The sequence below is a fragment of the Pelophylax lessonae genome (assembly GCF_965119305.1).
Source record: "Pelophylax lessonae genome assembly, chromosome: 1".
Classification (NCBI taxonomy): Eukaryota; Metazoa; Chordata; class Amphibia; order Anura; family Ranidae; genus Pelophylax; species Pelophylax lessonae.
Genome location: NC_138768.1, coordinates 327,086,440 through 327,102,385, shown reverse-complemented (window position 1 = coordinate 327,102,385; position 15,946 = coordinate 327,086,440). Strand labels below are relative to the sequence as shown.

Here is a 15,946-nt window from a genome sequence, read left to right as displayed (position 1 = left end):
GCCTGAGCTTGCCCTTTACGCCTTGGAGGTGCTGGCGTGCCCTGCAGCCAGTGTATTATCTGAACGGGTATTTAGCACGGCTGGGGGCGTTATAACAGACAAGCGCAGCCGCCTGTCCAGAGACAATGTGGACAAGCTCACGTTCATTAAAATGAACCAGGCATGGATCCCACGGGACTTTTCCGTACCTTATGCAGAATAGCAATGGATACCGACCTTACCCACCCATTGTTCCATTTTTGCTCTTTCTCACTCTTTTGGGGTGTACCCTCATTTAAAATTTGTGAAAAGAAGCAGTGTTGGCTACCTCGTCCTCCACCTCAGGGCCAGATTAATGTAGGGGCTATTGGAGCTGAAGCTCCAGGCCCCTACCTTTATATAGGCCCCGGGTTGGCCATATTCACTGTTACCGCTCTTCTGTCACTTGTAAACACAGAAGTCTGGCTTCTATGCTCGCTTCCCCAGGCAGCACCCTCAGAACCTCCCCACACAGCGTGAAGGCCGGACAAGGAGGGACAGTTGGCGATGCATGGATGTGTTTATGGGCTTCAGAGACAGCATCCCATGTTGAATTAGGCATGCATGGCTGCACCCTTCCTCCTCTGGGTGCATGGCAAGGCACGGCCCTAAGGCCCTTCAAAATCCTCAGCACCAAGCCCATGATGCTGTTAATCCGGCCCTGGTCCTCCTCCACCGCCGCTTCCACCTACACCGCCCATAGGTGTGCGCAGCCTATTGCATTAAGGTGTGCACCCCAAAGTTGAAATACACATGCATGTGTTTGCCAGCAGGGAGAGTAATGTATCGGGGCCATGTACCTGTAGGCAAGGAGAAATAGAGCAGAGCAGGTCCCAGGGAGATCTTTCCCATCTCCTCACTGGCAATGCTATGTGCCCTAGGTGATTAGGGTGTGCCCAGGCACACCCAGCACACCCTGTGCGCACGCCTATGTCACCGCCACATCCACCACCACCTTAACCTCCCTCCTACTCCATATGGGCCTCGTCCTTCAGAGATGAAGAAGAACATTGTTTTATTTTTCTGTTTTTTTTTGTTGTTTTAAGTTATTTCCCTATCCACATTTGTTTGCAGAGCACTTGCCATGCTCTTAATTACGTTTTGCTGCCATTTGCAGCACTCTAGCCCTTTCCTTTGGTGTTTTAGAGCCATTTTAGTGCCTTAAAGTTCGGGTCCCCATTGACTTCAATGGGGTTCGGTGTCCGGGAAAAGTTCGGTAAAAGTCCGGGACACGGACCCGGACTTTTTTTTAAAGTTCGGCCGAACCCGTCGAACACGGACATCTAGGTGTTCGCTCAACCCTACACACAAACAAATGACAGTTTACATTCTAATTTTCTCTAATGCTGCAACAGATTATGTAAGTTGCTTGGGAGTTTTGTACAATAGTAATGCCTTAATTAGTTTTGGTGTTTGCCATTTGCCGAATGTTGACTGTGCAATATACTCACTTTTATTTATTGTTACGTTAACATCTGGCATAGAGCAAGGCTGTTTCACCACACAGGATATTTCCTTGATTGGCTCCCATTCTTTATCGGTAACCTTGTAACTGTGCTTGATCCTTTGATTGTTCCCATTGTGAACAGTTATAGTTTTCTTTGGTTTCTTGCCATCAAACATTAAATATACTTGACTGGCATCTGGTTTGGTGCCCAGAATTGAGCATGTTACTGTAGCACTGTCATTTAGAAAATCTTCCCTGGATGGCAATTCTAATTCCACAGTTGGTGTGACAAAGATTGATTGGCATGCTGGGGACAGAGAGACATGTTTCAGGACAGGTTTCACTTAATAGTTATCACATACATTTTTATCATATAAACAAATGAAATACCTATCAAGTTCAGCGAAAAAATGTAGCAATGTAAAGACATTTTAGACACATTTAGCCATAGGTGGTTTGTGAAACTTCAGTCCAGCATTCTATTGGTTCTATCACCACTGTTCAGCTATGCCATCTTGGGATATATTGTGCATGCACAGGTGTGATGCAGGTCTCCGCCAAGTCTTTAGGACTTGGCAGTGACTTGCAGTACATCTATGAACATGTAGGAAAGTCCTCAACTGGTAAACATCACATTATGCATTTAGGAATATCCTTTAGCTGAAATTTTGTCCTTTCTCCTGCAGTTATTTGGGGGAATATTTTCAATGTCATCTGGCATATAAAATCTCAAGGTGTGAAAGTAGAGTGACCCAATACATATCTATCGCCTACTCTGCTTTTGGCCGATCCCTAAGCACCCTTCTCTTCAGACAAGCCTATCCTGCCCCCACCTAACAACTGTACATTTATTTTCTCCATCAACTCATCCCTCACAGTTATTACCTTTTGTATCACTTGACCCTCCCTTTTAGATTGTAAGCTCTAATGATCAGGGCCCTCTGATTCCCCCTGCATTGAATTGTAATGTAACTGTACTGTCTGCCCTCATGTTGTAAAGCGCTGCGCAAACTGTTGGCACTATATACAGTATTTCACAAAGGTGAGTACACCCCTCACATTTTTGTAAATATTTTATTATATCTTTTCATATGACAACACTGAAGAAATTATACTTTGCTACAATGTAAAGTAGTGAGTGTACAGCTTGTATTACAGCCCATTCAGACTGGCGCGATCCGACTGTGCACCGCGATTTCGGCGCCACTTGCACGGACTTCATATAATTGAAGTCAATGCAAGTCGCCTCCAGGTCGCCCCAAAGTAGTACAGGACCCTTTTTCTGAGTCGAAGCGACTTGTGTCGCTCCTATTAGAACGGGTCCTGTGCTAATCAATGGCGAGCGACTGACCGCGACTTGGCAGGCGACTTGGTCGCCTGACAAGTCGCGCTAGTGTGAATGGACCCTTACAGTGTAAATTTGCTGTCCCCTAAAAATAACTCAACACACAGCCATTAATGTCTAAACCACTGGCAACAAAAGTAAGTACACCACTAGCAAAAATTGTCCAAAATTGAGCCCTAAGTGTTAATATTTTGTGTGGCCACCATTATTTTCCAGCACTGCCTTAACCATCTTGGACATGGAGTTCACCAGAGCTTTACAGGTTGCCACTGGAGTCTTCTTCCACTCCTCCATGATGACATCAGGGAGCTGGTGGATGGTATAGACCTTGCGCTCCTCCACCTTCTGTTTGAGGATGCCCCACAGATGCTCAATAGGGTTTAGGTCTGGAGATATGCTTGGCCAGTCTATCACCTTTACCCTCAGCTTCTTTAGCAAGGCAGTGGTCATTGTGGAGGTGTGTTTGAGGTCGTTATCATGTTGGAATACTGCCCTGCGGCCCAGTCTCTGAAGGAAGGGGATCATGCTCTGCTTCAGTATGTCACAGTACATGTTGGCATTCATGGTTCCCTCAATGAACTGTAGCTCCCCAGTGCCAGCTGCACTCATGCAGCCCCAGACCATGACACTCCCACCACCATGCTTGACTGTTGGCAAGACACACTTGTCTTTGTACTCCTCACCTGGTTCCCGCCACACACGCTTGACACCATCGGAACCAAATACATTTATTTTGGTCTCACCAGACCACAGGACATGGTTCCAGTAATCCGTGTCCTTAGTCTGCTTGTCTTCAGCAAACTGTTTGCAGGCTTTCTTGTGCATCATCTTTAGATGAGGCTTCCTTGTGCAGTGTGCGACATATGATCTGAGCACTGATAGGCTAACCCCTCACCCCTTCAACCTCTGCAGCAATGCTGGTAGCACTCATGTCTATTTCCCAAAGACAACCTCTGGATATAACGCTGCATGTGCACTTAACTCCTTTAGTCGACCATGGCGAGGCCTGTTCTGAGTGGAAACTGTCCTGTTAAACTGCTGCATGGTCTTGGCCACCATGCTGCAGCTCAGTTTCAGGGTCTTGGCAATCTTCTTATAACCTAGGCCATCTTTATGTAGAGCAATAATTCTTTTTGTCAGATCCTCAGAGAGTTCTTTGCCATGAGGTGCCATGTTAAACTTCCAATAACCAGTATGAGAGAGTAAGAGCGATAACACCAACTTTAACACACCTACTCCCCATTCACACCTGAGACCTTGTAACACTAATGAGTCATATGACACTGGGGAGGGAAAAGAGCTAATTGGGTCCAATTTGCACATTTTCACTTAGGGGTGTACTCACTTTTGTTGCCAGCGGTTTAGACATTAATGGCTGTGTGTTGAGTTATTTGGAAGGGACAGCAAATTTACACTGTTATACAAGCAGTACACTCACTACTTTACATTGTAGCAAAGTGTCATTCCTTCAGTGTTGTCACATGAAAAGTTATAATAAAATATTTACAAAAATGTGAGCTACTGTAGTTTTATTTTGTATTCATAAATGCCAACAATAAATCTTTTATAGGTTTTATTTTCTAAGTTTTAATCCATAGATACTGTATATCCTGAATAATAATAATAATAAAATTAATAATAATAATAATAACGATAATAATCTAGTATGTCTCCTTACCTTTACATATACTTATAGTCTCCTGGATTTTTTTATTTTCATGGGTAACCTCACAGGTGTATGACTGCTTCTTATACCAGCTTTCCCTGGAAACTTTTAGTGTATTTGTAATAAAGTAATTTCCATTGCTGTCAAGCATTGGGAGGATAGAGGTATTGTGATCTTTATGGAGGCTTCCATTCTGTAACCATTTCACCAAAATATTCTGGGGCCAGAAATTGGAGATTGTGCACACCAATGTCACCACGTCTGCTTCATTTCCATCACAACAAGATGCTAAAATGTTAATGCTGGGGGACTTTGGCTTGATATCTTCAAGAGCTACAACATAAAACAGTGTGTAATGATAAACTATAGCAACTACACAACAACTCATTTGCTCATAGTAATATTTTAGTATTGTGACGGGCCTTACATTCACAGCGAGTCTGATTTATTAAGTAAAATGAATTAAAGCACACCTAACTATGGCCATTATTGCAGCAGCCCAGACAGAAAACAAACAAATAAATACCATGCTGTAAGAGCAAAAAAGGCAGCAAATCTATAAGAATGTATCAAATCCAAGCAGCATCATGTATTGTATATATGCACATACCTGTGCATGTGGATTGTGATACTTCCAGCACATTGTGTACAATATGCCTTTAATGATATCAGTTCATGCTTTATGTGGTGTTGTTTCTACATAAGAATACTTAAGATCCTTAACAGAATTAAGACACCAAAACACTCACTGTTATATTTTTGACATGTCACTGCAGAGCAATAGTATGTTCAAAGAATGTAAAATCAAAAACTCTGCGCTATGAAACTATTAAAATTTTGCCAAACAGAAATATAACATCACCATAAATATATAAATGCAAACAAAGAAAAAGGTTAGTGTATTACTCTATCAGGTAGAGCTGTGATAATGCAAACAAAAATGCAAAAACTTAAAAAAACAGTAAAAAAATATACTAAATTAAAGTCCATATAATGTAAAACACCCAGTGCTGTTCTTTATGCTGATAATATAATGTGCCAATGCTCTATACACATATAATGAATGAAATCCTCCTTTTTTCAAGTCTCCATCTCCAAACACCACCTCGCGTGCAATTGGTGATCCCTCTCCCTTTAGATGAAAAACTCACCAGCTACAAATGCCTTCTATTCTAATGGTTAAGAGCGGTTCACATTGTTTAAAAACAGTGTAGGCGTTTACATTTTCAATCACATGCAATGCTGTTATCGTATCCTATCTCACCTATTATGTACGTTGTAAATATACATCCCAGTGTCTCCTCTGGTCGCCGTGTAGCCACACCCTGATGCTTTTCGTTACTTCCGACTCCGTCACAGGGGGTGGCTGCACGGTGCGGTGACTTCATATAAATATCCTCCCTCTATTGCGAGTGTGCACACCTCTTCACGGCTCACGCCGTATCCTATGGAGACTACGCAATCCTTTTATCCATCAGTTCAATTTTACCCATGAATGGATTGATCAAATATTCCGCCACGGAACTTAGATTTTTACAAGTTTTTAACATAAGTCCACTGAGTAATGCCCCATGTATTAAATTACCACACGAGGGAGGCTATCTAATGCAATTTATCCAAATACATTATATCAAGTCATACAAAGTATACAACCCATAAATATATAACTATTACAAATATAATTATGTCCCTACTATGTTTAAATGAGACCCAATCCACTCACTAATAAGTGGCCACCAATGCTACATAGATTGCAAAAAATGTATATTATTCCTATCTTCATATAAAATAATTTTAAAGCAATAAGAGTATTTAATAATCACTTATGAAACAGTTGATATCTAATTCAACATTCATACCTTCTGGGTTTAAAGTGGGTAAAGTGTATATCCATTTAGTTTTCCTTCTAGATATAACACTGACCCTATTTGACCCTCTCTATGTAGGGTAAACACGATCTACACCCCAAAAAAACATTTTGGAGGGATCCCTGGAATGATATTTAGAAAAATGTTTTGATACACTCTGATGTTTGTATCCCTTAATGATGTTCACTATGTTTCCCCCCAATCTGACTTTCAGAGGTCGCTTTGTGCGACCTACATAAATCAGTCCACATGAACATTGGAGGGCATACACAACATGTATAGTATCACAAGTAATAATCTCAGGGATTTTGTATTCTCTACCTGTGGTACCTGATTTAAAGGAATTACAATTTGTTATATTCCCCCTCGATATATTGCTCACTCTCCATTTTTTACAGGCTAAAAAAACCTTTGCTTTGGGGGAAAGGGGATACCTGTCTGGGAGGGTGCACTATTTTCTTAACTACCCTTTCACCACAATTCCATGCTCTCCTGTACACAAAATGTATCCATCAATAGGATGTATCCATCAATAGGATGTGCCAGTGTTTATGAAACATTCTTCCCACTTCCTTACATTGACAGTGATAATCTGAAATTAAATTCCATTGCAGACTATCATTGTTCCCGACTTTCTCTCTTTTACCATCTTGCATGTGAAGATCTCTAGATTTGTCCAGTGTTTCCTCAATAATTCTATTCATATCTTCCTCATTATACTCCTTTTGTACAAATTTGTTTTTAATAATTTGTGACTGGGCAATATAATCGCTATCAAAAGTACAATTGCGTCTAATCCTAGTCATCTGTTTTTTTGGAATATCCTATAACCAGGAAGGATGTGTTCGCTTCTGATAGAAAGATAACTATTTCTGTAAGTAGGTTAAAAAAATGCTTTTCTGACCAGACCTCCCTCATGTCTGAATCCTGTTATATCTAAAAATTAATTGACTCCTTGCTATATTGATAGTCGGATTTTATATTATTCCTATTATGATTTAAATAGGTCATAATTTAATGTAAACTAGTCTCAGTTCCTCTCCAAATAAACATGAGATTCTCTATAAATCTGAGGTAAAACAACAATTCTGGTTCTTTTTGATGAAACACATATCTATCTTCCTATTCACTCATTAATAGGTTTTGCTACGGTGGGTGCAAATTTTGCGCCCATCGCTACTCCACTTAGTTGCTGATAGAATTTATTTGAATACCAAAAATAATTGTGTGACAAAAAAAATCCAAAATCTTACCCAAAAACACTTTTTGGGGATAAGGAATATCCTCCCTTTTACTTAATGCCCAATTTAGGACCAACATCACATCATCATGGTTAATAACCGTATATAACGATGCTATATCAGCAGGTACCAGCCATACATCCTCTTGTTCTTAGAAACATAGAATGTGTCGGCAGATAAGAACCATTTGGCCCATCTAGTCTGCCCAATATATCTGAATCCTATGAATAGTCCCTGGCCCTATCTTATATGAAGGATAGCCTTATGCCTATCCCATGCATGCTTAAACTCCTACACTGTATTTGCAGCTACCACTTCTGCAGGAAGGTTATTCCATGCATCCACTACTCTCTCAGTAAAGTAATACTTCCTCATATTACTTTTAAACCTTTGCCCCTCTAATTTAAAACTGTGTCCTCTTGTGGTAGTTTTTCTTCTTTTAAATATGCTCTCCTCCTTTACCGAGTTGATTCCCTTTATGTATTTAAAAGTTTCTATCATATCCCCTCTGTCTCTTCTTTCTTCCAAGCTATACATGTTAAGGTCCTTTAACATTTCCTGGTAAGTTTTTTCCTGCAATCCATGTACTAGTTTAGTAGCTCTTCTCTGAACTCTCTCTAGAGTATCTATATCCTTCTGGAGATATGGCCTCCAGTACTGCGCACAATACTCCAAGTGAGGTCTCACCAGTGTTCTGTACAGCGGCATAAGCACTTCTCTCTTTCTACTGCTTATACCTCTCCCTATACATCCAAGCATTCTGCTGGCATTTCGTGCTGCTCTATTACATTGTCTTCCCACCTTTAAGTCTTCTGAAATAATTACTCCTAATTCCCTTTCCTCAGATACTGAGGTCAGGACTGTGTCAAATATTCTATATTCTGCCCTTTGGTTTTTACGTCCCAGGTGCATTATCTTGCACTTATCCACATTAAATTTCAGTTGCCAGAGTTCTGACCATTCTTCTAGTTTTCCTAAATCCTTTTCCATTTGGCGTTTCCCTCCAGGAACATCAACCCTGTTACATATCTTTGTGTCATCAGCAAAAAGACAAACCTTACCATCGAGGCCTTTTGCAATATCACTTATGAAGATATTAAACAAAATTGGTCCCAGTACAGATCCCTGAGGTACCCCACTGGTAACATGACCTTGTTCTGAATGTTCTCCATTGACTACAACCCTCTGTTGTCTGTCACTCAGCCACTGCCTAATCCACTCAACAATATGGGAGTCCATGCTCAATGACTGCAGTTTATTGATAAGTCTTCTATGTGGGACAGTGTCAAAAGCCTTACTAAAATCTAGATATGCAATGTCTACTGCACCTCCACCGTCTATTATTTTAGTCACCCAGTCAAAAAAATCTATAAGATTTGTTTGACATGATCTCCCTGAAGTAAACCCATGTTGTTTTTCATCTTGCAATCCATGGGATTTAAGATGTTCCACAATCCTATCCTTTAATAGGGTTTCCATTAATTTGCCTACTATTGATGTCAGACTCACTGGTCTATAGTTGCTCGATTCCTCCCTACTACCTTTCTTGTGAATGGGCACGACATTTGCCAATTTCCAATCTTCCGGGACGACTCCTGTTACTAATGATTGGTTAAATAAATCTGTTAATGGTTTTGCCAGCTCACCACTAAGCTCTTTTAATAATTTTGGGTGTATCTCATCAGGACCCTGTGACTTATTTGTCTTCACTTTAGACAGCAATCTTAGAACGTCTTCCTCTGTAAAGACACATGCATCAAACGATTCATTAGTCATCCTTTCAAGTGGAGGTCCTTCTCCTTCTTTTTCTTCTGTAAGAACTGAACAGAAGTATTCATTAAGGCAGTCGTCTAGCCCTTTATTCTCTTCTACATACCTTCCGTCCTTTGTTTTTAATTTAGTTATTCCTTGTTTTAATTTCCTTTTTTCATTTATATATCTGAAGAATGTCTTATCCCCCTTTTTCATAGACTGAGCTAGTTTTTCTTCTGCCTGCGCTTTAGAAGTTCAAACTTGCTTGGCCTCTTTCTGCCTAATCTTGTAGATTTCCTTATCTTCATTGCTCTGGGTTTTTTTATAATTACAAAATGCTAGCTTTTTATTTTTAATAATTTGGGCCACTTCTGCTGAGTACCACAGTGGTCTCTTCCTTTTTTTGCTTTTACTGACAAGTCTAATGCAATTTTCTGTTGCCTTCAATAATGCACCTTTCAAGTAGTCCCATTTCTCCTGGACTCCATGTAATCCGTACCAGTCTGATAAGGACTCATTTATGACTAATTTCATTTTTGAAAAGTCTGTTTTTCTAAAATCTAAAACTTTTGTTTTTGTGTGGTGTGACTCTTTCACAGTTCTTATATTAAACCACACTGACTGGTGATCACTGGATCCCAAGGTTTCACCTACAATGACATCATATACCGAATCCCCATTTGTGAATACCAGATCCAAAATGGCCTCCCTCCGGGTTGGCTCCTCAACCACTTGTTGCAAAGACAACCCCAGTAGGGAATTTAGAATATCTGTACTCCTGGTAGAACTTGCTATTTGGGTTTTCCAGTTTATATCTGGAAGATTGAAATCTCCCATAATGATAACTTCTCCTTTCATTGTCATTTTAGCTATTTCTTCAACTAGTAGATCATCTAGTTCTTTGACTTGACCAGGTGGTCTATATATCACACCTACACGAGTTACTGCATGATTAGCAAACTGCAACGTAACCCAAACTGACTCTATGTTGGCCTCACCAACTTGTATTAGGTTAGATTTAATGCTATCTTTCATATACAGGGCCACTCCTCCTCCTTTCTTGCCTTCTCTGTCTCTTCTGTATAAAGAGTACCCTGGTATGGTTATGTCCCAGTCATTTCTTTCATTAAACCATGTCTCCGTAACAGCCACTAAATCTACATTCTCAGATGCCATAATTGACCCAAGTTCATTGATTTTTTTACCTAAACTGCGAGCATTTGTAGACAGGACTCTGAGCTTATCATTTCTTAACCTCTGTGCTTCTGACCTGTTCTGGCATTGTTTCGGGGGGGAATTGGACTCTTGTAATTCCACTCTTTTGCCCCCCCTTCCTTCTTGTAATTTTACTTAATTGATGAGTGTTAAACTTTCCTTAGTATCCTTCAGGCAAGTCTTTGTCTGCAGAACACTCGCCTGTAAAAACGTATCCAGATACTCCCCGAGGCTCGCCGTCACCAATCCAATCCCATTCATGATTGGGTGGCCCGGGGGAGCATCTACATTTTTATGGATTTTAGGTAATGTGTAGACCACTGGTATTCTGCAGACACTAGGGGTTAGATATCATTTTTCTTTCTTAGTTAATATATTATTCTTGCACCCATACTTTACCAGCTTAACTAACTGTGTACTTTATGGTGAGATTTTTTTGTAGGGCTTTATAAGTATTTCGATCTGATAACATATTTTCCAATTGTTTATGATAAAAATCCTTATCCAATATCACTACCCCCCCCCCTTTTATCTGCTGGTCTTATTATGATATAGTTTAATTTTTCTAAACTCTCAATCCCTTCTTTAATGTGTGGGTTTCACTCCTTTTTTCGGTACTATCTGATCCAAATCTCCTAGTACACAATTCTTGAATGCTTCCACACAGCAATTGCTAGCTAAAGGGGGGGGGGGGGGTAAATGTGGATTTATTTGTGAAGAAATGTTATTTTGGGGTATAGATCATGTTTACCCTACCTGGAGAGGGTCAAATAAGGTCAGGGATATTTCTAGAAGGAAAACTAAGTGGATATACACTTTATGCACTGTAAAACCAGAATGTATGAACATTGAATTGGATATCAACTGTTTCATCAGTGATTATTAAAAACTCTAATTGCTTTAAATTATTTTATATGAAGATAGGCATAATATTCATTTTTTTCTAATCTATGTAGCATTGGTGGCCACTCATTAGTGAGTTGATTGGGTCTCATTTAAACATAGTATGTATACTTTGTATGACTTGATATAATGTATTTGGATAAATTGCCTTATATATCCTCCCTCGTGTGGTAATTTAATACATGTGGCATTGCTCAATGAACTTATGGTAATATCTTGTAAAAATCTATCGAAGTTCCGTGGCAAAATATTTGATCAGGCCATTCAGGGGTTAATTGAACTGAGGGATAAAAGGATTGCGTAATGTCTAGAGGATACGGTGTGAGCTGTGAAGAGGTGTGCACACTCGCAATAGAGGGAGAATATTTAGATTAGGTCGCTGTGCAGCCACGCCCCAGTGACTAAGTCAGAAGTGATGAAACGCGTCGAAGCATGGCTAAACGGCGACCAGAGGAGACAGCAGGATGTATATTTACAGCGTCCAACAGTGGTGAGATATGATACGATAGCAGTATTCCATATGATCTCAATTGTGAACACCTAAACTGTTTTGAAACAATGTGAGCAGCTCTTTTTTATCTTTTTAATACATTTTGGTGATTTTGGTTACTTTGCCATTGGAAGTTTCCCTTTTGTTTCCATATAATATCTGACATATTACATTGTGCGGAATGAGTGTTCTGACACCTGCCTGTGAGTTGATGATTCCAACTAAAATGCTGGTTTACAACCATGAGAATGGAAGGCATTTGTAGCTCTCATCTAAAGGGAGAAGGATCACCAATTGCCCGCGAGGTGGTGTTTGGATGTGGAGACTTGGAAAAAGGAGGATTTCACTTATTACACTGTATGTGTATAGAGCATTGGCACATTATATTATCGGCACGAAGAACAGCACCGGGTGTTTTACATTATATGGACTTTCATTTATTATATTTTTTTACTGTTTTTGCATTTTTGTTTGCATTATCACAGCGCTAACTGTTAGAGTAATACACTGTAACTTTTTTCTTTGTTTGAATAGTATGTTCAAACCTAGTAAATTCACTACTGTGACATGTGTGCCTGTTTCAAAGCACATTGCAGGCACAAAGTAATTACTGTGATACTGTAATACCTCTTCTTCCTTGCTTGTAAGGTCCTTACCAAATACTAAGCACTACTTTGCAGCTGTTTACCTGTCAGCAAACCTACTGAGCATTGCATCTTGCTAGCGCACAAAGTCTTAGAGGTTTATAAAGATTGTGTTACAGCTTTGCTATTTGTATTTAAATATGGCAAAATATGTCTAACTCAGCTGATGGACTGCTATGGTTTTCATATGGGGTTGATTTTTCAAAGGCAAATAGACTGTGCACTTTTCAAAGTGTAGTTGCACCCTGAAAGTGCAGTTGCTCCAAAGCTTAGCAAAATAGATAAAGTTTCACATTGCAAAGAATACACAAATACGTGCAAGGAAAAAAAAACAAAAAAAAAAATATTTTCCCTTGCACATGATCGGCTGACGGAAGTCAGCAGAGCTTTTGCTCATTTACTAAGCTCTGGAGCAACTGCACTTGCAGTGCAGCTATTTGCCTTGAGTAAATCAACCCCTATATCCTTGTCTCATAAACTGTTGTTAGCAGGATGGGAAGAAAGGGGAAATCTCTCTACCAGAGCCCTACCAGGCATTTACCCTAGCAAAATCACACAATGGAACTGTAGGTTTGATAAATGCAAAAGTATTTGCAAGCTTTAAAGTAGGCACAACCTAGCATTATCTTATATACAGTATTTACCATTTTATATAATTTACCTTCTTTAACCTTAATTGATCTTATATGATATAATCAAAGCTCCCTTGATATTTCATTGCAATGTCTCTTAAAGAAGTGTGTACTCCAGACTTACCTGTACATGTGTTAATAAAAATATTGCTTGTTCAATCTATTTACATACATAGGGCAGCTTTATGCCACCTTGCATGTATTTTTTGGAACAGCCATTTGTTTTGTTATGGTCCAACAGCATGTGTTCCCTCAACGCACTCCACATGCCAATATTTTTAACTGGATTTTAACTGGAGACAAAAGTATTGGCCTCTTGTTGCCCCTGTGCAGCAGCAATGGACTGTGAGAGAAAGAGGCAGTACAAGGAACCACTGTATTCATGTGCTAACAAGAAGCAAGCTGATAGGAGAAAACAAAGTGGCATCGCTGTGCTGCCTCTACTTTCACTCTCCAGTCATAGGAGTGTCGGGTCCTGAACTACCTGGGCTCAGAAGAAGTGTGTAGCACTATGCTGGCTCTCAGAGGACATTTTAGTGACACAAAAAGTACTGCAGGAGAAATCTCTGGACTGAAGGTGAATTTTTTTTTTGTTTTATTTATTTTATCTTTCAACCAGTTCTGGACCGGAAGGATCTGCCCCCTAATGACCAGGCCATTATTTTGTGATTCGGCACTGCGTTACTTTAACTGAAAATTGTGCCGTCGTGCGAAACTATAGTGAAATAAAATTGATGCCTTTTTTCCCACAAAAAGAGCTTTCTTTTGGTGGTATTTGATCACCTCTGCGATTTATATTTTTTGCGCTATAAACAAAAAAGAGCGACATATGCTGTATAACATTTCCCCCCACCCCCAAAAAAATGAAAAATCTAAAATTTTCATCCTTTTAGGCCAATTTGTATTCTGCTACATATTTGTGGTATTAAAAATTGCAATAAGCTTATTTTGATTGGTTTGCGCAAAAGTTATCGCGTCTACAAACTAGGGGGAAGATCTATGTCATTTTTATTTTATTTTATTTTATTTCTTTTACTAGTAATGGCGGCGATCTGAGATTTTTTAGCAGGACTGCAACGTAGACAGATCGGACCCCTAACTGACATTTTTGACACTTTTGGGGGGGGACCAATGACATTACTACAGTAATCAGTGCTAAAAATATGCACTGTTACTGTAATAATGACATTGGCAGGGAAGGGGTTAACTTAGTGGGTGATCAAAGGGTTAAATGTGAGCCTAGGGGAGGGTTTACTAACTGTGGGGGGAGGGGCTTGTGAAATGATCATAGAGACCTGTGATCCTATTTAGGAAGGATCACAGGCTCTCTGTGATCATTTCAGAGAGAAGAACGGTCGGCTGTGTTTACAACAGCTGACCATCCTTCTCTCTCAGCGGAGAGCGATCCCAGGTGCCTGTCAGCAATCGTGGCCTCCAGCCCCGTGAATCGGCATCCCCGCTGCCTAGTGGGGGCAGGAGCGCACCGCCGATGGTGCTCGCTCGCCCCCCTGCACCATGCGTGCGACAGACGTACCCCTACGTCAGTTCACGCAGGAGAGGCTGCCTGCCACAGTAAATGTGCAGCGGGCAGTCTTAATGTGGTAATGGGCTCTCCATTTTTATTTTGTTATATTTGGTTGCTGGGAACCGTAGAAATGTTGTAATGCTGTGCCCACGCAAACCTTTTTAGTTAATTACACACTGACAATTATGACACTGGCCTTAAATAAAGTGGATGTGTAACAAGTCCCAGAAAAAATTATCATATATCCATCGCTCTAAGTGCATACAAACAATTAAAGTTTATATTCCTATTGTCTCTAATGCTGCAACAGATTTTGTAGGTTACTTTGGAATGCTGTACTATAGTAATTATTTAATTTGTTTCTGTATTGACATTTGCTGAATGTTGACTGTGCAATATACTTACTTTTATTTATTTTTGCATGTACATCTGGCATAGAGCAGGGCTGCTTCACTACACAGGATATTTCCTTGATTGGCTCCCATTCTTTATCTGTAACTTTATATTGAAGCTTGACTCTTTGATTGTTCCCAGTGTGAACAATTGTGCCTTTCTTCTTTGAATCTTTGCCATTGAACCATAAAAATACCTGATTGGCATCTGGATTGGTGGCCAGAACTGAGCATTTTATTGTAGCATTGTCATTTTTGAAATCTTCCCTGGTTGGTAATTCTACCTCCACAATTGGTGTGACAAAGCTTGATTGACATGCTGAGTACAGAGAGATATGTTTCAGGACAGGTTTCACGTGATATTTATCACATACATTTCTACCAGATAAACATATGAAATACGGTAAAATAAAATGTGCAAGTTTATGGGCGGGGCCAACTCACCCTGCACATGGGGCCTCCTCTTTCCGTGTACATGCTCAGTAATGCACAGGGCTGCCTTTATATGAACTCAACATTAAAGAGGCACCCCATATTCAGAAGTGAGCCGTACACCTGGTGCAGTCATACCATAACTTGAGGCTCCATTAGGTAACCATTCTGTCCCCTGATACCATACACATTGTCTCTTGGAATGTAGCATATAGAAGGGAACACCGCTAAGCTTGTGTTTTGTTCCTCCAGTCCAGCTTTCCAATCACCTTACCCCAAGTGATGGAGTTTGGATCCTGCCATGGAACAGCGTGAACCTCCTGCATGCATGTCTTAACTCCGTTAGCTATTTTAGTACCCTTGGCTAGGTCCATGA

At 40.1% G+C, this 15,946-nt stretch overlaps 2 gene segments (V, D, J or C); both read right to left on the bottom strand.

Annotated features, from left to right (window-relative positions):
• Positions 1–15,946, bottom strand: part of LOC309544178 (immunoglobulin gamma-1 heavy chain-like) — a 764,436-nt gene that overhangs the window by 134,628 nt on the left and 613,862 nt on the right.
• The window catches only part of LOC309559259 (Ig mu chain C region membrane-bound form-like), a 65,706-nt gene that overhangs the window by 26,560 nt on the left and 23,200 nt on the right, over positions 1–15,946 (bottom strand). Inside the window, exons 3-5 of the C gene segment in view lie at positions 15,152–15,457; positions 4,489–4,809; positions 1,470–1,772 (exon numbers count right to left, since the gene is read on the bottom strand).